Below are 24731 nucleotides of genomic sequence, written 5' to 3'. Positions count from 1 at the left end.
TTCCTGCACCACTGAAGACGTGCACGACGGTGATGGGGATGCAGAACAGGTCCTGCATGAGGTCGCATAGGTCGAATTCCATGCTCTCTTAGGCGATTCCTGATGGTTTGTGGAGAGACTCTACGCAGCCCAGGAACGTGGTCAGCGGTATACGTAGCAGTGACGGCCCGATTACGCAGATGAAGCACCCGGATGTAGCGGTCTTGTGCTGGAGTTGTCACCCTTGGTCTCCCACTCCTTGGACGGTCTCTGGTCGAGTTGTGTTGCGTGTATCGTTGCCAGAGACGGGAAATCGTGCTCTGCCTCACATTCAGACGTCTGGCAACTGATGACTGACTTTCCCCAGCTTCCAGACGTCCAATGGCTCTATTTCTGTTTTCTTCATTTAACCTTGGCATTTTTCGCGTCGCATAGAAAGAAATTCGAAGAATGAATCGCAACAGGACCTATCCCTTTTTATAGCCATCATAATCAAGATTGAGATCCTGCATTTGCATGTGCATAATGCTTTCAGATTTTCCCACGTGCAGATTATACAAAGCGTTTTCAAGGTGCTGTGGTGTGGCGAATAATCACCAGAGGTTGTGTTTGTTTGTCTGTTTTGGTTGTATTGACTATAAAAACACTTAATATTTACATTAATTGTCATTCCATTCCATATTTTCCGAAAAAATCTACTTTAAGAATGAGATTTCAGCTATGCGTTTCTTTTTTGGGTCAGTGTACATATATGCATATGCTCCGTTATGTTAGTTCCATGTCTCCATGGTGTACGGATATCTGGAAAGAGTGTCAGGATTTTGTACATTTGTGACAATGTATTATGCGTGTCTACTACTGTAAACCCTCCAGTAGAAAAAGTCTTGTTGCATACGTTGAGGGAACACGGTTCCTAGGGTGTTTTTCAAAAATGTTTTATTTGTCGGGCTTCATGTACCTTTGACCATTTTCAAATGTACATCTAAGATATACAATGTACATACATATTATGAAAGAACAACCAAATGTTGGTGGTTTTTGTGCGTATTGTTTCTGCGAGAATTTGGCATTGTACCATGTTCGGAATTGTTGAGATAAAAAGCCGTGGACCTCACACAGTTGTGCCTGTTATATTTTTGTTTTGTGTTGATTATGGGAAAGTTGTGCACTCAAGGAGAACCGTGTTTGTCAACGGACATCGGCCAACTCATCAAAACGTTCCACTTTTGTTGCAATATTGCAACATTTAATAAGCAGTTTTTATACCGGGGAAAAACGTACAATGTAAAGCGATACTAATTTTAAAATGTTCTGCTGGACGGTTCCTTCCAGCTAACTTACTCACTGAAAAAGGAAATAAGGCAAGACCAACATTCAAACAAAACTACAACAGCAAGAGGAAGTAGTAACTACAAACCAAAAGTTACAACACAAAATACTATCAGCATTACCAGACCACATCGCTCTGACTATTATTGTAAAGCGATTTCTTACTGTTATGTGGCCACATTCACGGATTTGAACAGATAAGGCACACACTTTATAAGAGCAACTGAAATAATAAATACAGAACAGTTTTCAATATGGCCGTGACACATTCTATGTACTAGTATCCCATTCCCAGTAAATAAACCTCACATGTCATCAAATCTGTCTACACCATATGCTACGTTACAGTGTTATGCATCGTTCTGTTTTAAGTACACTCTCGTTTAGTGAAAGATACAAATGTGGCATCCTTTACTTCCCTCCGTTTTGAAAACAGCATATACTACTTTACAGTGATCAATCAATCTTTATTCATACTGATAGCCACAGGTACAAAGTACGCTGTATCATAGAAAGGAATAATATAGTCACAACACGTCATATCGCATCAAATGTATCACATCATATAACATCACATTACACATACTTTGTTGTATCACATCATATCATAACACCCCATATCATCATGTCATATCATATCTCACATCGTACCATATCATGTCATAACCCATCGCACAATATCACAAACCATATCACATCATATCGTTTCTGTCATATCACACCACATTATACCATATCATATCATATATACCAATATAAGTACATACTTTCTATACGTTAATATTTCTATTTCGTAGAGACAACGGCTGGTAGATAAATTTTGACAACTTACGGATAAGGTTATGGTCATCAGTACTCATTAGCAAAGAAAAATTCAGGATATCCATAATAATATTCTGGGATATTTTTTCTTAAATCCCAGTAGAATGGGGAAATTAAAAGGAAGTGATATGAATCTTCCACACATTTAAAATCACACAGATGCACAAAGTTTCTCTCTCTACTGTGTGGTATCCCCCTGTTTTGATTACCAAGTCATGTGAGGAACGCTTACACCGATCAAATGCCTGTCGAAGTTTCTTGAAAACAAGACTTTCTGTACATAGGCTCTCCTTCATAATACCATCTGTCCGTCTTAGTTCATTTGCCCTCATTTTTGAATACAACTATTCTAGTTTTCTCAATATTAACAATTAATCCTGCCTCATTGCAATAATGTTAAAACTCATGAAAAGGACAACAGTAGTCGCAAACAAAACAATATCATCCCCCCCAAAAAACAATAACAACAACTGAGTCAAACTGGGGTGTAACTGGATACCACGGGTACCATTCTGTTGTATTATCACAGGAAATTCATTAATGGCCATTGACAACAGGAATGGCCTCACAATACAGCCTTGCCTACGTTCAGTATTGCAATTGAAGGTATCTGACATTACATGATTATTTCTGATGCAAACGTTCACATTATTATATATCTTCTGTAGCAATCTATACATCTTAGAGATAATACCATGTTTTTGCATTGTCCAATAACGTTTTCCTAAAATCGACAAACAGCTAAATACTTCATGGTAGCAAGTGCAGTATGCGCTCTTGCATTGTGTTGCTGGAAATTCTCTCTTGAAAGTCAGTAGCGGTAATAAAGTGACGTAGGAGAATATTTCATCACGGTAGCGTACAGCAATTAAATTTCACGGTACGTGCACAAGATTTGTCGTACTATTCAAGGATATGCCTGCCCACATCATCGCTCGTCCTTTCTCCGTCGGTAGACACGCGACCTACCATCATGGCGATACAGCGAGAACTGCGACTCAACCAAATGCTTCTCCAGTGCACCAGGGTCCATGGTCGAACGTTTCTGCACCATAGCAGACGTACACGACAATGATGATGACTCAGAACAGGTGCTGTATATGGTCGCATTGGTCGTACCCCATTATGTCATAGGCGATTTCTGGTGATACTCTACGAAGTCCAGGAATGTTGTTTGCTGTGTATCTTGCACTGAGTGTCCGGTAGCGCAGATGCAATACCCTAATGACACCGCCCTGCACCGGAGTTGTGACTCTTGGCCTACAAGTTCTCGGTCAAACTGTTGTAGAGTTGTTGAGTCTGTGTCGCTTCCACAGACGGGAGATGGTACCCTGCCTCACGTTGAAGTGCCTGGCTACTGATGACTGACTTTCTCCAGCTTCCAGACGTCCAACGGCTTTGCTTCTGCTTTCTTCATTCAGTCTTGGCATCTTGAGGGACAAATACGGAACAACTTAGAGTGATTCGGAACGAGACTGTCACAGTTTCCTACTCATCGGTATATAGCTTTATTACCCGTATTGCACGTGCAACATGCTCACAGCTTTTTCTCCGTGCAATTTCTCCAAGTCTTAATTTCAGGTGTTGTATGTTGGCCATAGTTCCCCAAATGTTGCGTTCGTGGGCAATAAATTGGTGTATGGGCTGTATTAGGACAGTTAGCAATGACATTTATATTGATTTCAAGCAATTTTATTAAGACATACTACATTGAAAAACAGGTTTTAGCTATTTGTTTAATTTTCGCCCAGTGTGAACTAAATGAACTAAATTTACTTACCCGGCAGAAAATTTACGACAGCAGCATATGCACGGCCTGTAAACTGTGACAAGGACACTCACACATCATAATCTGGTTTCTGTTTCATACTCTGAATTGTATGGTAGGGATCACTCTGGCACTGACATAACAATGAAAACAGTCCAAAGCAGAAACTAAAACATTTCTCTAATTGAACATCTGAGTACCCTTGCTACCATACCCTAAGTGGAATTGTTTATGAAGTCACTGAAAAATATATGAATGACCAAAACAGTCAGACTAAAGTGATTGAGTGAGTGAGTTAATATTCAACGTCACATCGGCAATATTGCAGCCATGTCGTGACGAGAACATACGTGACATAAAAAAGAAATATGTAGACATATTATGAAAAACCTGTCGATGGAGGACAGTAAAACCACTAGAGTATCACAGTTAGTATTAAAACCAGCGTGAAAACCTAAAAAAAATAAATGGTATCACTATTTGGACAGTACAATATAAAAACAGATCGCCAATAACAGATGCTAGATCACCCTACTAGGGACCAAGGGGACTTACTTTACCTCTGCTACCTGCATGGTCCCTAGCTGGATTTACATCATCCCCCCTGCTCCCGGCGACTGTATGCAAGATTATCCACAAATTAATATGGCACATAATTCTACAGTTAAAAAAGTGAAAGATTAAATTTGACTTAAACTGTTTGTGGACTTACATACCCTCCCAGGAGGACAAAACTTTTACGGTACTTCAACCCCCTTTGAGGATACAGCCACTAACAATCTTAGTTGCTAATTCCACTTCCGATCATAAAATATTTATCTATTTACAAATCATTTAACAAATCCAATTCTTTTAAAAACGCAATGATTAAATGAAGACTAACATTACTAAAGAGTTTCTTCATAGTTCGTGATATAAAATAGTGATACCTTGTATGACAGTAATTATTTCATCACATGGGATACAAAACGGATGATCCTCACCTTTTAGCAAGTGCTCATGTGTGTACCGCGTATGGCCATTATGACATCGTCTCATAATGACCTCCTCAAATCTGGACTGACAACCCAAGTAGGTTTAACCAATATAGGGTTTTATGGCATGTAATTTATTGATACTTACTCAAGTGTCCCACTTCTTCTGCATCAGATCCCTGATATATGATCTTATTGTAGCTTTATAATCTGAGTATGGGATAAGAAGTGGACTCACAGATTTGTTGAGTGCTGTCTTAGCAGTGAAATCGGCCATTGTGTTACCAGAGATTCCGACATGGCTGGGTAACCAACAAAAGACGATGTCGCACTGGCCAGTAGCAACATCATTATGTAATTCGATGATTTCAATTACAAGTGGATGTTAAGAAAACAATTTTTTAATCGCCTGAAGACAAGAAAGAAAATCCGAAAATATTGTGTAACGTATTAATATATTTAAGAGCCGTGAGCATTAGCTACTGCCGTGAAAATAGAGCTATTGTCGGGTAATCGGGAAGATATTATTCTAGATCCAGTAATAGTGGCACAAATCTAGCCTCCTTTACAATTTTAACTGGAGTGCCTGCAAGATGCAATTCTGGGTCACTGTGTGGCTTAAATTTCCGACAGAAATGGATGCAATTGGTTTTAGTTTTTGAAAATTTAAAACCATTTCGTTCTGACCAATCATTAATTTTATTTAGACACATGTGTCAATCGTGTGCATATTTCTACCTTGACATGACACATTAACATCATCTACAAATATTGATCAAGCAATGGATTCATTTGAAACTTTAGATAAGCTGTTGGTTTTTATGCTGAATAACGTTACCGATAATATACTACCTTGTGGTACACCTTGGCCTTGATCGAACATGTCAGACATGGTGGAGCCCACACGTAACTGAAATTGCCTATCTGCTAAAAACTCAGATATAAATTGACACAAACGGCCCCTCAAACCCATTCCATGAAGATTCCATACTTCCAGATCGTATCATAAGCGTTTTCTAATTCGAAAAATATGGATACCTCATGTTGTTGTTTTTTTATTATATACAAACGTTTCCAATCTAACCAAATGGTCTATAGTACTTATTTTTTCTGAAACCACACTGAATATTTGTAATAAGATTATTTGTTTCAAGGTACAATATCAGTCACTTATTGACCATTCTCTCCATGGCCTTACATAAACAGCTGGAGATATTGGCCTATAACTAGAAGAGTCTGTATGATCCCGGCCAGGTTTAGGTACAGGATAGACGACAGCATTCCGCCACGAAGAATGAAACGTCCCTGTAGTCCATATATGGTCAGAGATACATAATAGCACTTCAAGACAAGTGTCAGGTAAATGTTACAATAGCATACGATGTTTAGCATACGATTCTCCAAGTTTGTCTGCGATGTCTGATGTATCTGTTAGCAATGTGTTACCCTCCCTCAGATGGTGAACATGGAATCCGGAACCTTTTCCTTTAATTTTTGGTATGATATTCCAGACTATAGACATTGGAGTTCTAGAACTGCGTTTAGATACATACGTCTGCCAAGACTGGCGTTTCAATTGTTAGAAGCTGCGTCGGGCCTTAGCATTTGATATCTTGAATTTGTTTAAATTGTGGACTGTAGGGTGATTACGGAAATATTTTTCTGACTTCCTCCTAGCTTTTCTAGCTAGTTTACAGTCGTCAGTATACCATGGCATAATGTTTCAAATGAAGACCAATTTACCTTTGTAAAATTATATCTTGTCGAAGGTGGGATATCTCCTGGATGAATGAATGAAATTAAAGTTGGAAAGTGGTCACTTCCACAAAGGTTGTGATGAACTGACCATTCGAATTCGGTGAGTAGTCTTGAATCTGTCAGTGACAAATCAAGTGAGGAATATGTGCCTGTAGCAGGATGTAGATATGTATTTGAATCATCATTAAAAATGCATACCATTATGGGTAATAAAATCTTCTAGGACCTAGCCCTTAGTGTTTGTGTGTAAACCACCCCAGAACGGATTGTGGTCATTCAGATCACCTATGATGACACACCGTTTAGGTAATTGATCATATAATGACTGAAGAACAGACTACTGAAGAACAAAAGAAGGAGGAATGTACAAAAGAACGCAGTGTAAACACCACATTTAATTAATTCGAACGGCAACAGCCTGGAGATTACGGTTCATTTTGACAGGACTGCGGATCACCCCCTCTCTCACCAAGATAGAAAAACCTCCAGTGGCCCTTTCGCCAGGGGGAGAAAAACAAAGATATGAGTTGTACAGACATAATTTTATTGTATCTGTCTGCTTTTAATATGCAGACAGAAAGCTGATGGTTGGAGTCTTGGACCAGCAATTGTAAATCATTAAAATTTGTTTCCACTGAATTAAAGAATGCACTATTCATCTCTTTGGCGGATTGACGGATTGGCACCCATTTCTTTTAGGCGATAAACTAGTTGTCCTGTGATGGATGTTTTCGGAAACATCCATCCGTTCCAGTGATCCAAACTTGTTGTAATGTTTATACGATCATTTGATCCTTTGGCTATCCTCTTGGCCTGTTTGTTGCGAGAGGAAGAGTCAAGTTTATGTCTTGCTAAACCAGTCCTTCCTTTCCTAGGTTGGGCGTAAGGCGATGAATCATTATGTGATCCTGATCTCTGAGGCGGTGTCACAGAAGTAGGTTCTGAAGAATCAGAAATCTGTTCAGCTGGGAATGGATCTGCTGTCTGCGTAAAAGACTCAGATGAAAAGTAGGGCTTAGGATTTACAGAAGTGATCCATGTCAAATCTGTTTGACACTGAACTGTTGCTGAGGAAACGGTTGGAGTTTTTCAGAACAGAAGCATATGTCCCGTCTGGTCTGCAGTGGATACCAGTTCCTTTGCTTCAGTGAAAGAAATATTTTGTGTTCATTTTATTTTACTTATTTCCATTTCTTTTTTCCATACTGGGCAGCCTTTGCTCGATGATGAGTGTGCTACAGAACAATTCAGACACTTTTTAACATCACTGGTACAATCTTCTGTAACGGGAAGTTTGGCTACAGCGTGTGCACGTGATTTTGTTCTTACACGAATTATACCCATGACCAAACTTTTGACATTTAAAGCATCTCAATGGGTTTGGTATGTACATTTCAACATGCAAGTTGTAGTACCCTGCTTTAACTGATTTTGGAGATGAAAAAGAAAATAAGTAAGTGTCTGTGTTGTTTCAGTGCTTTGTCGCCTGTTAAGTCGTTCCACAAACGTAACCCCTTGATCATGCATTTCTGAAAGTATATCCAACTCTGACATGTCATCAAAGAGTCGATCACGATCTCTTATGATGCCTTTGCTGGTGTTCAGTGATCTTTGAGGATATACCGACACTGATATACCGACAAGTTCCTCGATTGACATTAGGTTCGTGTCTTGCTGTCGCCTGGCCCAGTCAATGAGAATAGATCCATTCCTCAGACGTTTGATAGTTTTTACATCACCTGCGATTCCATAAATTCCCTTTGCAACTGCAAAACGGTTCAGTCTGATTGGTGTTTTATCGGGTGTTTCCATCACCATGAATCGGGGCCAATACTCCACTGATTTTGCTCTAGGAATTATATCATTCTCTGAATCAACGTCCAGGGTACGTTTTGATTTTTTGATGGGGGTCTGAAAAGCCATGGTCGTATGATTAAGTTTCATCATCTCTACTCCCCACCCGACACCGAGGGCAAATAAAAGCAATATCCTATTGCCTGTGGATGTCCATCAGACAGATACCAGGGACATAGAGATTATAGAAAGAAAAAATGAAGTAGTCTGAACTATTGTTATCAAATCACCTCATCCATTATGCGTTCTGATTGGTCTAACGTATGGTGTAGCAATGTTACCGATGAAATTACCGATGTTTTGCCAATGTAAATAAGGTAGATAACTCTAAATGTGCTTTTCTTGTCGTCCGTTGTTGTCGGTTATTGGTTGACTGCTTAACATTGGTACTCCTTAATATGATCCGATACCCGTACCTCGAACCGGGGTGTTCGATGAGATATATACATTGTTCCCTGGTCGCACGGAGCCCATTGTTTAAGTACCTCAGTTCATGTCCTGTGGTGACTAGTGATCAACTTGTGACAAGATTTCACTTTTCTATTGTTGAGCCGCAATGAATTTTGTTAGACTGATGTGCAAAACGACGCATTAGTTAGTAGATAGTCCTTTAATCAGAGTTTGTTTTTTTCTTGAATCTGACACATTCGGTCAAGAAAGTATAGCTCTTTTTGTTTTTGCCAATTGGGTGAATTTAGTTTTACTTCGCATTCAGCAACATTCCAGCAACATGGCGGGAGGATACAGTGTTACGGTTAAGAATTTACCGTTACAAACGATGTAAGAAATCCCCTTGTGAACCAACAAAACAGAACAAAGACAAGTCATAAACGTTCAGATTATGTATTATTATGCAACGAGAGCAAGGTATGCAAAGTCACAAGTCAAAAGTCGCAATGCTGATTACAAATACAATTCAAGAGAGACAAAACCTAAGTCAATGGGACACAAAATACAATATAGTAGCAAACTCACCAAAGTATTAGTGCGGGAGAGAATCAAAGAATGAAAACACAGCGATCGGTGTGACAGCAGACAATGTAGATTCAGGCTTTGAGGGATGCACATGATAAAACAATCTAGAATTGTCCATGCCAACACAGCGACCAGCCTATTTATATGTATGAAGTCATTTCCCGAAAGTTCGGGCACAACTGAGCATCGTCAACACTGTAGAATGCCCTAGAATAAGTCTACACAGACAGTAAAAACAGAGAAAACTAGTAGCAGATAAATTCCGGAAAACCAGAATCCTAAAAATGTTGACCAGGTATTAAAACGAAATGAGACCCATCATAATTATAATTCAAAACACTAAATGTTGTGACCCAATAATAATTTTACTTTGTTAATAACAAAATATACAGAAAATACACACTCGTAACAACAGTGAGTCTGTAACAGAGTGGGTCTTGTCTCAAATATAGTTGATCATTCTTAAACAGTTCTCTATTAAGTAGGTGAGTAAGTGAGTTCGGTTTTACGCCGCGTTGAGCAATATTCACGGTGAGAGACACCAGCAACTGAAAACAATGAACAGTCTCGTTTCCTGTTCACTGGGTTCAGTGCCATTGCGCAGCTTAGCGCGATAACCGGTCCAGATTTATTTAACTGAATACATAAGTATTAATCAGTATGGTTTGATACGTCGAAGCACTTGTATATTGCAACAGTACTTGCACAGCGTGCTCTGTCGTCATCGAGCCCCGAGAAAAAGGAAACTTTAAAACTGTGGAAATCTCAAAACGAGGCTCAGCTGCTAGAAACTTTGACTGTCTGTTATGGAATTTATCTTATGCAAATCTGCATTGCGAATCATTTTATGACCTCATCAAACAGGGGCAGTCTGTTCTTAGTTAAACTTAGGTATTAAAGTTTAAAATTAAAATACATTTCGTAAATACGAGTTTCTTATGATACACGGAATTGGACTTGTTTCTGGTGTCTATTTTCACTTTCACACGAGAAAATTCGGATCGGCTGAAAAGTAGGTTATTGTCTGAATAGGTGAACGAGACTCCTGTTTTGGTATGAAAGGGACCTCGCAAATTGTACCTGTGACGGAAATCTAACCCGGGGTAACCGCATTGCCTCTTATATAATAGTAATAATGCCATTTACCAACCGGCTTTATGGACGTACAACTTCTTTATCCAGATTCGTTTCGAAACAGATTCTAGTATAGTTGTCAAGCAGGTTTACAAAATACAAGGATCCATACTGAATCGTCGTTTCACCCGAATATAGAAGTTGTTACTCCATAAAGTTTGTCCTTATTTGGTTCACACACGTTTAAACATGCCACTCAAAGATGTAATGCCATTTACATTGCTTTATCATTCCGCAGGACCATGCTGATAGTCTTATGTTTTAATATGTCAATTGATTGTCAGTCTCAACCTCCTGAGGAATACGACTGACATTCGATTTACAGTTTCACACTAGCCATTGTATACATGGCGATTAGAGACACATTTCAAACAAAGCGAGTGAGTATGGTGTTACTCCGCGTTTAGCATTAGTTCTACAATATCTCACAGACATCAGAAATGGCCTTCACGCATTTATTCATGGGGGCAATCGAACTCGGGTCTTAGGCATGAATGCGAACGCATTAACCATTAGCCTAGGCCCCTTCGAACAAAGACACTCGCCCAATGGTGGCATCATGTGTGTTACATTTATGGAAACATCAGACCACCTAAAGGGACAACCGATAAGCGTTACGTGCAAAAGGTCATCTGATTTGGTTGGAATGCCAGATTGTTGCATTGCCGTCAATTGCTGCCAGTGGTCATGTAATGGTGTCACCATGCACAGATTTAAAGATTTGCACACAGCGTTCGAGATGATCGCCGGCGAACCTATCGTGTCCCTAAGTAAACTATCTGTCATTTTTTTCAAAAGAATCTTTCCCATATCTTTTTATTCACGTTCGAGACCCATCCATGATTCATCACGTTACGATAACTAACAGTTCTTCTTCCTGGTATTTCAGAGCTTCGCGCAGAGGAATGGCAAAACCAGTCTTTACTTAAATACAGATTTCCGTAGTTTAACTTGTTTTAACTGGTTTGACGTCCACATTCTGGGCCTACAGATTTGATTCAGGGCCAGTAGCTTTTAAAGTTTGCATGTGGCAAAATCAAAACTACTTTAATACTAGTTGTATTAAATGATTGATGACCCAAAGGATACCAACAGTTGTATTCAACTAAAATATCATCTTGCCTCTACATAGGCATGCTCTCTCTGCAAAAGTTAGGGTGGGGATGACCAACAATCCTATTCAATGTCACCCTTCAATGTGGTATGTGGTGCATGGACCCACCGTCTCGTAATGGTACCACGCCATTCTTGACAACTGACACCTCCGCCCACTGCTCAGTTACACAATCAACATACCTTCAGTCACAATGATGTGGTGGCGCGTTGTTCGGGGATTCAAACAAAACGTCCTCAACTAAATCGATCGGAACATGCGGCAGAGCTACAGCTCTCTTGGCAAATCTGTGTGCAACGAAGTTGTTGTAGTAAGTCTCCCGTACGCCAACTGCCTTGACCTTCCTCAATAAACCCTGACCGCCCTGAAAATAACAGGACTTTATCTCAGCGTTTGGGAATACGGATTTAACACTGTTTGTTGAGTTTATAGTCCATGAAAACTATAAATAGCGACTGGTTTGGCAGCAGCCCATCTCTCACTGTGTGGAAAAGTCTGTTGTATGTATTATCTTTCCTTGTCAACGCACAGAGCATATACTAGGGGAAACGTTGTAGTGTTGACATGGGTTTGGATGATGTAAATCTAGTTGAAGATGTCGGGCAGGACCGGAACGTTCCATCGTCAAGCTGGATGATAATGTGTCTTGTTTGCCAGGACTATCATCTTGTCTCTGTCAGCAGCATCTTTATGAATGAGGTTCTCGCCACAGGAAGTGTGACACAATTTTCCTTCACGAGGTGGACGTACAAGAGTCCCCCCCCCTCACCCCCCCCTCTCTCTCTCTCTCTCTCTCTCTCTCTCTCTCTCGCTCTCTCTCTATCTCTCTCCCTCCGTCTCTCTGTGTTTGTCTGTCTCATGGCAGAATGGCATACATGCCTTAGAGTTTCATGTAATAAGTGTGGTATAGCTTTAGAAATCAAGCTCCACATGGCAGAATGATATACATAGATTAGGGTTTTATGTAATAACTATGGTATGGCAAAAGGTATACATGTCATAGAGTTTCATGCAATAACTGTGGTATAGCGGTAGAAGTCAAGCCCAACATGGATGAATTGTATACGTAGATTAGGGTTTTATGTTATAACTGTGGTATACCGGTAGAAATCAAGCTACACATGGTAGAATGGTATCCATGTATTGTATTTCTATGTAATAACAGTAGAAAAGTGGCAGTTATCTCGATACACATGGAAGAATCGTTTATATAGTAGAAGTAAAGTCACACTTAGCAGAACGGTACACATATCTTAGTGTTTCATGGAATAACTGTGGTATACAAAAAGAAGTCATGCTAAACATGGCAGAATGGTATACATAGAAAACGGTTTTATATAATAACTGTGGTATAGTGGTAGACATTAAGCTACACATGGTAGAATGGTATCCATGTATTGTATTTCTATGTAATAACTGTAGAAAAGTGGCAGATGTGTCGATACACATGGAAGAATCGTGTACATGTATTTTATTTTCACGTTTTCACTGCAGAATAGTAGTAGAAGTCACATCACACTTAGCAGAACGATATACATACCTTAGTGTTTCGTGGAATAACTGTGGTATACTGAAAGTAGTCACGCCAAATATGGTAGAACTGTATCCATGTATTGTATTTCTATGTAGTGGTTGAAGTCACGCTACACATGAAAGAATGGTATCCGTGTATTTTATTTCTATGTAATAACTGTAGGAAAGTAATGTCAAGCGCAACTCTATCCAGGAAAAATATTTTCTAGTTTCTGTTAATTTTACTTGAAACCGGTTTTTCCTTGGTTTATTGTTCTTAGTATTAGAAGACCTTTCTTTGGAAACCTCGTGAGGTTCCTCCAAGGTCCGAGCGTCAGCATAAACACAGCAGTTTACTTCATTTAATGAACAGTCCGCAGAATGCTTCATGGAAATAATGTCATTTAATAAATCAGTTTCAGTTTTGGGAAAAAGACTGACTGGTTTGTTTGATTGGCCTCCGTCTTTCCAAAGGTGTAACAGATATTTCATCATAAACAGAGTGAAAAAAATATACACAGGGTTTTCTGAAGGTCATCAATTTAGGAAGAGGAAGAGTGAGGGTCCAAAATTTCGGTGCCAATTGGCTCTACGCCGGAAGAGTTTGTTTCTGGAAGAGGAAAGAGGTTCACGCGGACGTCCATCAGATGTTTTGGATCTGCTGCCACTTGAGCAGTTTGCTCATGCAAAGGTTCCTCATGGGCACCAGTTGTGGGTTGAACTGGCATCATAAGATGATGAAAACCGCCGGAGTTGATCTCGGAGATTTTGCTCCGTCAGGTAAGCATACATGGCATGGCATTGTCCCAATGTAGCTTAAGCGACTTGCCATTAATACGTGGGTATCGGGCCATCCAGTCGCCACCGCACACTCAAGTAGTGTGGATTTGAGATGTTTTGACCAAGATATTCTTGGCCGGGTTCTGTGCCTTCCCCTGGGGCAAGTCCCATCTCCAGTAAGGTTGGTTTGACTACCGGGGGAAGGCTGACTGGGCTGTGGAAGTGAAAGAATGTTTTCATTTTATCTGTCACTATATCATAGTTATTACATAAAACTCTAATGCATGTCTACCATTCTGGATTGTGTGACCCTACTTCTACCACTTTACCACAGTTATTACATAAGACTCTAATGCATGTCTACTATTCTGCTATGTGTGGTGCTACTTCTACCACTATTCTGCAGTTGACACATCAAAGTATAATATATGTATACCATTCTGCCATGTATTGTGATACTTGTACCACTATACCACAGTTCTTACATAAAGCTCTTATGGATGTAGACCATTCTGCCATATCTGGTGCTACTTCTACCACTATTCTGCAGTTGGCACATGGAAATATACATGTATACCATTCTTCCATGTGTGGCCCTACTTCTACCACTATACCACAGTTATTACATAAAACTCTGATGGATGTATACCATTCTGCCATGTGTGGCCCTACTTCTACCACTTTGGCACAGTTATTACTTAAGACTTTAATGCATGTCTACCAATTCTGCCATGTCTGGTGCTACTTCTACCACTATACCGTAGTTACTACATAATACTCTAATGCATGTCTACAATTCTGCCATGTGTAGCGTCACGTCTACCACTATACCACAGTAATTACATAAAACTCTAATGCATGTCTACCATTCTCGCATGTGTGACCCTACTTCTACCACTTTGCCACAGTTATTACATAAGACTCTATTGCATATCTACCCTTCTACCATGTGTGGTGCTACTTCTACCCCTATTCTGCAGTTGACACATGAAAATATAATACATATATACCATTTTGCCATGTGCAGCGTGACGTCTACCGTTATACCACAATTATTACGTAAAACTCTAATTTATATCTACCATTCTGCCATGGGTGGCTCTACTTCTACCACTATTTTGCACTTCACACATGAAAAAATAAGAGATTCTGCCATGTGTGGCTCTACTTCTTCCACTATTCTGCAGTTATTACATAAAACTCTAATGCATGTCTACCATTCTGCCATGTGTGTCCCTACTTCTACCACTATGCAGCAATTATTACACAAAACTCTAATGCATGTCTACCATTCTGCAATGCGTGGAGAGACTTCTACCACTGTTCTGTAGTTGACACATGAAAATATAATACATGTATACCATTCTTCCATGTGTGACTCTACTTCGACCACTTTACCACAGTTATTACAAAATACTCTAATGCATCTCTACCATTCTGCAATGTGTGGTGCTACCCCTACCACTATTCTGCAGTTGACACATGGAAATATAATGCATGTATACCATTCTGCCATGTGTAGCGTGAGGTGTGCCACTATACCACAGTTATTACATAAAACTGATGGGTGTATACCATTCTGCCATGTCTGGTGCTACATCTACCACTATACCACAGTTATTACTTAAAACTCTAGAGCTTGTCTACCATTCTGCCATATGTGGCTCTACTTCTACTATTATGTCATGTGTGGCAATATTTCTACCACTATTCTGCAGTTGACACATGAGAATAAAATACATATTTACATTTCTGCCATGTGTGGTGCTACTTCTACTACTATTTTGCAGTTGACACATGTAAATATAAGACATTCTGCCATGTGTGACTCTACTTCCTCCACTCTTCTGCAATTATTACATAAAACGTGAATGCATTTCTACCATCCTGCCATGTGTGGTGCTACTTCTTCCACTCTTCTGAAGTTATTACATAAAACGTGAATGCATTTCTACCATCCTGCTCTATGTGTCGCTACTTCTACCACTATGCCACAGTTATTACATAAAACTCTGATGGATGTACACCATTCTGCCATGTGTGGTGCTACTTCTACCGCTATTTTGCAGTTGACACATGAATATATAATACATGTATACCATTCTGCAGTGTGTAGCATGACTTCTACCACTATTCTGCAGTTAACGCATGATCATTAAATGTATGATCACTCATGTTTCCCAGGTAGATTTGGAAGGTTATTTGTCGATAATATCGGGGGTCGTCTCACCACTGCAACTGGAGCAGTACTTGCTGTAATAGGTTATACCACTGGCAGTCAGATGAACAACATATACCCGCTGTCTTTTACCCTTGGCAATCTCCCAGGTACACCCCAATTTCGCGGGCTTTTTCCATCGTGTTTTATTTAACTTTATAGGTTTGATTGGCATTTTTGATGATTTGTTTCGGCAAGTGCATCCCGAAAGGTATCAGGATCTGCAAAGTTGTGGTTTACGTTGCCTGTGACCCTTAAGCTGTCTTTAGATAATACCAAGAGTGATGATGATTTGTTGAAAACATATTCCAATTTATTTATAATCACTTACCTTAAACCTCCAAGCTTTTATGTGTAAATAAGCCTTAAGCATAGCGGAATGTGTAATTTTATTAATATTTGCTCCAAGGTTATACCACACGTTCATACAACACATGCATTATTTATCCACAATATCACAAGGAAGCGTCTCCAAATGTTAAAGAAAGAGTGACATTTGAGGCGACAGTATTCTGTTCCTTTCGTTATTCAGTGTTTGAGTAAGCCATATGCCCATAATGCATGTGACTGGCACAAAAGCCAAGATGTGAGGGTATGTAAGTCCAAAATGTTAATATATTTCAACCATACTTTTTAATCGTTGAATATCTGTTATTTCAAATTATGGCAAAATGTTCCTACTACTGCTAAAGGGATGGAGTAATCACTACAGGTGACTAAGGAGCCTAAAATAGACTAGTTCTCCAGCTTAGGCATGTTAAATTCAGTCTTTAACAGCCTAATAACAGCCTTCACGTCAGTAACAGGAGGTTTGTAGGTCACATGAGCGCTGGTCTGACTTAAAATGCTGTGTGAGTATTAGTTTCGCTGAGGCTGACTCCAGTTACTGACACAGGCTACGAACGAGAACATCCCCATGCATAAGCCTGAATGGGGGCTCGTATTCCAACAAGTTCTTTTAATTTTCGGATTTATAACTCTGCTCCATGGCTTTCATACAGCACTGATTTACCGCCAGAACTGAGCCACACCTTTGTTTGTTATGGACATGCCTTTTATTTGATTTCCACGACTATGAACGTCTAAAAAGGAAAGAACAAATTTCTTGAAACCGCGATATTTCCCTAACAATTCTGAAATTTCTCATAACTTTCTGGCATTCATTCCACGAACAGGTTGCCATGGCTTTTCAATATCATGAAGTTCAAAATCAACATTCAGCCCATTCTCATAATGGAATGAGGCGTCGAGAGAATGAATTTTCTTCATCAATTTATAGCAATTCTTATACCACGTGAGTGGTTCTAAAACGTCTTGTAAACTGGTAAATACTCACACCTGGGACACTATAGGACAGTCCACTTAATACTCTGTACTGAAATCAATTTGTTTGTACTATATATCTACATCGCACCACTGTCAATATAGGGAACTAGGTACTAGGTAAACACTAGGTTCAACTAACCAAGCTCCGAGCAAAACCGAACATACATCAAGCTAAGCGATAGCCTCACTCGATAACTCTGACCTACATTCTCTATACGGTATATATCATATATCTTGTCCTTACAAAACAAAGAGAAAAAGTCAGGGATGTTTTGTCAAGTTGTGGGGAAGACTGCGATCAGAATCGACATCCCTCAAGAGAACAAAAACACACTAAAATTCATACTTCAACAACATCACATGTCCGTACCTTGACACCTGACACAACAGAATAGAACAGAAACAGAAGTTTTAAGTACAGAACCCAGGAACATGAACAAATGCTCCCGTGGTGTCCACACACAACCGGAACATTTCTCATGTCCTTTGGGACCGTACCCCCATGTGTATAACACCAGAAGCCCATTTCGTTCGTTGGTGAGATAGATACTGGACCCCTTGAAGATGATTCCGTGAGAGATCATTGTCACATCACTGGCAATGCGTGTAAAGTATAACTGGAATCAAAACAATTCCCAAAAGATAACCATCCCCATGGTGTTTCACAAACTTCGAGGGTACGATGCCTACCTTATTATGCAGGCCATCTCTAAGGCCGATAGCAGCTTTAAGTGTATTCCCAAAACCATATAAAAATATATCTCCCCGTTAAACGGTCTGAGATTTATTAACAGCGCCCAGTTTCTTATGTCGCCCCTTGACAGTTTGGTAACGATACCTTCGCTATCACCAATCGATTCACCGATGCGGCGACTCTGTCCTCACTGTTGAGGAAGAGAGTGTACCTTTACAAAGTGAAGAGTGAGAACACAGACGATTGGTCTGGATTCATGGAACCATGCTTTTATAGTCACTTAGCCAACTTGAACATCCCCTCGGACGATTACGAGCATGACCTACATGTGTGGGACTCTATCCTGTAAGAATGTAGGCGGTTACTACGACATGTATTTGAGAAGGGACGTACTGCTGATGGCCGACGTCTTTGAGACTTTCAGAAAAACGTGTTTGAAACAGTATCAACAGAGCATTCCAGTATGGAACCTTCGGGATCAGCCTCGTGGTTATCAACTGTCAAAACACACCAAAGGGAGGCAGCTCTAAAGTACTGCCTTAAAGGCGTGTCGCTAAAATACTATTACTGATGACACGCAATGTTTCCTATAACACCTATCACTCAATCAATAACTTACAAACTACAGAAAATACACTCTGGTAACAGTTGTTTATGCACAACCTTTCTCGTCACTATGTAGCTGATATATTCCGGGGTGGCATTAAATTTCAACTCACTTACTATTTAGTGAGTGATTGAGTGAGTGAGTTAGTGAGTGAGTTAAGATTTAAAGTCACATCGGCAATATTTCAGCCATATCGTGACTAAAACTGGTTCTAAATTTATACGATAGACACATCATATATAAAATCCTGTCGACGAAAGACAGTAAAGCACTAGATTATCACAGACTGAGTTAACACTAGCTAGCAGATATCTTAAAAGGAGACAAATCAGTTTGGGCAATGTGAAAATTGGCTATAGGTCGCCATCAGTTGAGGATAGATCACTATACCAGGGACCATGGGGACTTACAGTGCCTTTTTGCTACCTGCATGGACCCTAGTTGGATTGACACCATCACCTCAGCTACTTGCGACTGTAGGAAAAACTAGCCGAAAATTAAAATAACAAAAATGCTACAGTTAAAAATTTGGTAGGTTTAAATGTTTCTTTGAAAGGTTTGGGTCTTACATACCCTCTCGGGGTACTTTAATCCCCTTTGAAGATATAGCCAAAAACAATCAAAGTTACTAATCAAAACTACCAGTCATTAAAACTCATCTATTTACAGAACATATTTATCAAAATTCATTAATTAAATCAATTTCTTTTAAATATCCAAGAATTAAATGGTTATTAACAGTATTAAAACGATCCTTCACAGTTGCAATGTGGAACATCCCTTATGATGGAGAATTCAACACTGTCAAGCAGAAGATGTTTGACCGTGACTCTCTCATCACAAGGGATACAAAACGGAGGATCTTCACCTTTTAACAGATATTTGTGAGTATAACGTGTATGGCCAATGCTACAACGTCGCATAATGACCTCCTCAAATCTGGACTGACACCCCAAGTAGGTGTAACCAATATAAGTTTGTATTTCATGTAGTTTGTTGATGCCTACGTGATACCACTTCGTCATCACAGATGTAAGATCTAATGCTAGCTTTGTTATCAGAGTATGGAATAAGAAGTCATGTCACAGATTTGTTGAGTGCTTCCTTGGCAGCAAGATGAGCCATTGAATTCCCAGAAATACCAACATGGCTGGGTAACCAACAAAGGACGATGTCACATCGGCCAGTAGCAAGATTATGCAATTATGCAATTCGTTAATATATGTTGAAAGTGGACGTTTACAAGACAGGGTTTTTAGACGCATGAGAATATAATTTTGTGAGATACTGTAAGGATAATTTTATACGCCTTTGGGTAAAAAAAGGCTAATCGGCCTCGACATAGAGACTGTCAGCAGGGGAAGTTCGAAAGGACCCAAGACAGAGTCTTAGGCCTTGGTGGACAGAATCCAATAGTTTTATAATATACAATGGAGCCATAATCAAGTTCGGATCGTATAAGCACAGGTGGAGGAGGGAATTTTTATCCCCTCCCCACTTCGTGTTGGAAACAACCCTCTGCAAATCTTGGGCCTCAAGGCATTTATTTCTTAGGTATTTGATATGAGGTCAAATGGTGATCAAAAATTAACCCTGAGAATTTCGCTTGTTTTACAACTTTAATAGGTGTGTTATCTAAATATAATTGCGGATCTGTGTGAAGTTTATACTGTCGGCAAAAATGGATACAATTTGTTTTTGATTTTGAAACAAAGTTGTAATTGTCGTTCAATAGTATGCATATTTTTCCCACGAGAAGATATATTAAAATCATCCACGAAAAGGGATCCGTCAATTGAATCATTTAAAACCTTTGCTAAACTGCTGATTTTAATGCTAAATAAAGTGACAGACAGGATACTGCCTTGTGGGACACCCTGATCCTGAGTATAACGATCAGACAGTGTAGAACCCACTCGGACTCAAAATTGCCTGTCGGTTAAAAATTCTGATATAAATTGAGGCAGGCGGTCTCGCAATCCAAAATCATTAAAATATTTTAAAATGCCATGCTTCCATGTAGTGTCATAAGCCTTTTCTAAATCAAAAAACATGGACACATGCATGTTGACAAAAGCATTCTGAACAAATGATTCCAGTCGAACCAATTGGTCAATAGTACTTCAGTTATTACGAAAGCCACATTGAATATCTGTGATTAAATTATTCAATTCCAAGTACCATGTTAATCTGTTATTCACCATGCTTTGCATGGTTTTGCAAACGCAGCTACTCAGAGAAAAGATTTATAACTGGATGGATCAGTATGATCACGACCAGATTTGGGTATGGGAACAACTATGGCATCACGCCAGGATGCAGGAAATCTGTTATTCACCATGCGTTGCATGGTTTTGCAAACGCAGCTACTCAGAGAAAAGATTTATAACTGGATGGATCAGTATGATCACGACCAGATTTGGGTATGGGAACAACTATGGCATCACGCCAGGATGCAGGAAATTTACCAGTTGTCCAAATTTCATCAAAGATACTTAACAGTGTCTCTTAACATGGTTCGGGTAAGTGCTTCGGGAGTTAATAATGTACACATACACCATCGACTCCTGTAGCAGTGTTATGAGCTTGTTTAAGAGCCTAAAAAAGCTCATGGAGAGAAAAGAGTTATAATCTAAACCCATTGTCCGAATGAAAATTTATGTAATTCTTCTCATGCAGGTTTTGGTATTCAGGTACATAGTTGGATGAGGAAGAATGTTTTGCAAGTGTTTCACCAAGTGTATTTGCGATACCAGAGTGATCAGTTAACAATTGATCTCCAGATTTGAGATGGTATATGCTTGATTTGTTTCCCTTACCTTTAAGGGAAATATTATTCTGCCGTCTTCCGTGCCTTCCTAGTTTGTTTGCAATCAGCTGTAAACCATGGTTTACGTAAGTGAGGATTTGGAGAGGACTTCAAAATACAATCGTCAGCTATTTTGAGACGTTCAGCAGAGAAACATTCTATGGGATCAGTTGTATCAATAAAAACATCAGGTTTTAGTGTATTAGTACAAAGAGTTGCATATAAAGGCCAGTTAGCCTTAGTGAAATTCCATGTGGATGATGGAGGGACATCAGTTGGAGACACAGATGGGAAGTGGTCACTTCCGCACAAGTCATCCTGAACTGACCACTCAAATTCACTCAGTAAATTGGAATCCACAACTGACCAGTCCAGGCAAGAGTACGTGCCAGTTCTTGAATGAAGATAAGTGTCAGAACCATCATTAAAAATGTATAAATCATTGTTTGAGAAAAACTTAAGATTTTACCCTTAGCATTGAGATTAGTACTACTCCAAAGTGGGTTATGGCTATTTAAATCTCCCATGATGACACAAGGCTTGGGTAGCTGGTCATATAATGCTTGAAGATCAACCTGTCGGAGACAAAACGAAGATGGAATATAGAACGAGCACAGGGTAAAAACAATATTCAGGGTTAATCGTACAGCCACAGTCTGGAGGGGCTATTGAGAGGAACAGGACTGTGAGTGACGCCCTGCCTAACCATAACAGAAGTTCCTCCTGTAGCTTTATCACCTGGAGGAGAAAGGTGATGGTATGAATTATAATATTTTGAACCAAAATTATCTGTAGCTTTAAGGAAAGTTTCCTGTAAGCAAAAGGCTGATGGTTTTAGATCTTGTATTAATAGCCGAAGGTGATTAAAATTGTTGCGAAATCCTCTACAGTTCCATTGAAGGATATTTGGTGTATAACTCATGGAGTTCGATTGGTGATCTAACACGAGGTTGGGGTCTTTTACGCTGTAGTGACAGCGATGGAGACACATCCATATCCAAAGGTTCATATGAATAATGAACCTGTACAGGGTTTGACAAGGGCACTTCCAGATGTTTGACGGCTTTATTCTTTCTTTCGCGAATGTTTCTTATCCTTTCTCGAAAAGCAGACCATCTATGCCTTCAACAACTAAAACACGCGGCCATGAGTTAACATTAGGAAGAGATTCATCATCGGATGAGAAGACTGAATCTGTCTCCAAATGCCTTTTTACTGTGAGAACCAGAAAGTAGTTGTGTAGCCATAATGAGAAAAGTGGATTCAACATCTCCGCTCCCCACCCACCATGGAGTGTCAACAAGGACGGCGTCGAAGTGGAAACGACAACGAAACTCCAGGGTTACAGGGATGTTATAATCCAGCAATGCAGACACAGGCAGCTAATGTAGTCAAACAGAATAAAAGTCAGGCTGCATTTTTATTGTATCGATAATGCAAACACGGAAGACCTCTTGTACTTCAGAAGGGCTGCCTACAACTAAACTAAATGCCTGAAGGCACTAGTTATTTCAAATTCTAAATGGGAAAATGATCAACTACCCTCCTCCATCTGTATCGATCACTCGTCCGTTCCAAACTTGATTATGGCTCCATCGTATATGGTGGAGCCTGCATAAGCAACCTAAAACTACTTGATTCTGTTCACCACCAAGGCCTCAGACTTTGTCTTGGGTCTTTTATAACCTCTCCCGTTGACAGTCTCTACGTTGAGGCTGATGAGCCTTCTCTTACACAATGTCGTATAAAATCAGTTTTACAATATATTAAGAAACTCTATTCAAACGAGTTTAATCCTTCATTCCACTGTGTCTTTAATCCTCATTTATGTAAAACATAGAAAACTCCTCTTGTTCTCTTGGGCTGAGAATTAAACCTTTCATTACTGCCGCCGGCATTGAGCTGGAAAATAAAGCTCCTTCCCGTCTTCTTTCTTTACCTCCTTGGCAATTGGTCAGGCCACAAGTTGACTTAACTAAATTTAAATAATCAGAAACAAATGACTTACAATATAAACAAGAATATAATCAATTAAAAAAACAAATATAACAATTACAAATCCTTATTTACAGATGGGTTCAAGGACGGTTGTGCTGTAGCTTATGCCACTGTCATTGGATCCAGAACAATACCTTCTAGACTACCAGATAGCAGTTCTATTTTCACAGTTGAATCAAACACCATATCAACGGCTCTTAGATATATTCAAAGACACCCTAAACATAAACAATATATAGTCTATTCAGACTTTCTTTCTTGTCTTCAGAGAATTAAACATCTTTCTTGCAAACATCCACTTTTAACTGTACACTGATCTTGCTCCTGGCGACATCGTCCTCTGTTGGCTGGCCAGCCACGTTGGCATTTCTGGGAATACCATCGCCGACCTTGCCGTTAAGGCAGCACTCAACAAATCTGTCACACCACTTCTTATTCCTTATTCTTACTACAAAGTGAGTGACTGAATGAGTGAGTTTACTTTTACCCTGCACTCAGCAATATTCCAGCTATACTGGCGGCGGTCTATAAATAATCGGGTTTGGACCAGACAATCCAGTGCTCAACAGCATGAGTATCGATCTGAGCAAATGGGAACCGATGACATGTGTCAACCAATCTGCGAGCCTGACCACCCGATCCCGTTAGTCGCCTCTTACGACAAGCACAGTCACTTTTTATGGCAAGCATGGGTTGCTGAAAGTCTATTCTAACCCGGGACCTTCACGGGTATCTGACTATTATTGGCCACACAAGATAAAAACATGTATACCTGTTAAAAGGTGAGGATCCTCCTTGTGATGAGAGGGTCGCGGTCAAGCATATCCTGCTCGAATGTGTTGTATTCTCTTTCACAAGGGGTAAATATTTCAATGTCAAAACTGTTAAGGATCTTTTTACCACTGTTAGTGCTCATTTATTTATTGGTTTTCAAAAAGAAATTGATTTCATGATTGAATTTTGATTAATATGTGCTGTATATAGATGTATTTTAATTATTGGTAGCATAGGTTAGCAACTGATATTGTTAGTGGCTGTATCCTCTAAGGGGGTTAAAGTATCATAAAATTATTGTCCTGC

Source organism: Haliotis asinina, chromosome 4 (genome assembly GCF_037392515.1).
Source record: "Haliotis asinina isolate JCU_RB_2024 chromosome 4, JCU_Hal_asi_v2, whole genome shotgun sequence".
Taxonomy (NCBI): domain Eukaryota; kingdom Metazoa; phylum Mollusca; class Gastropoda; order Lepetellida; family Haliotidae; genus Haliotis; species Haliotis asinina.
This window is presented reverse-complemented; position numbering follows the sequence as displayed.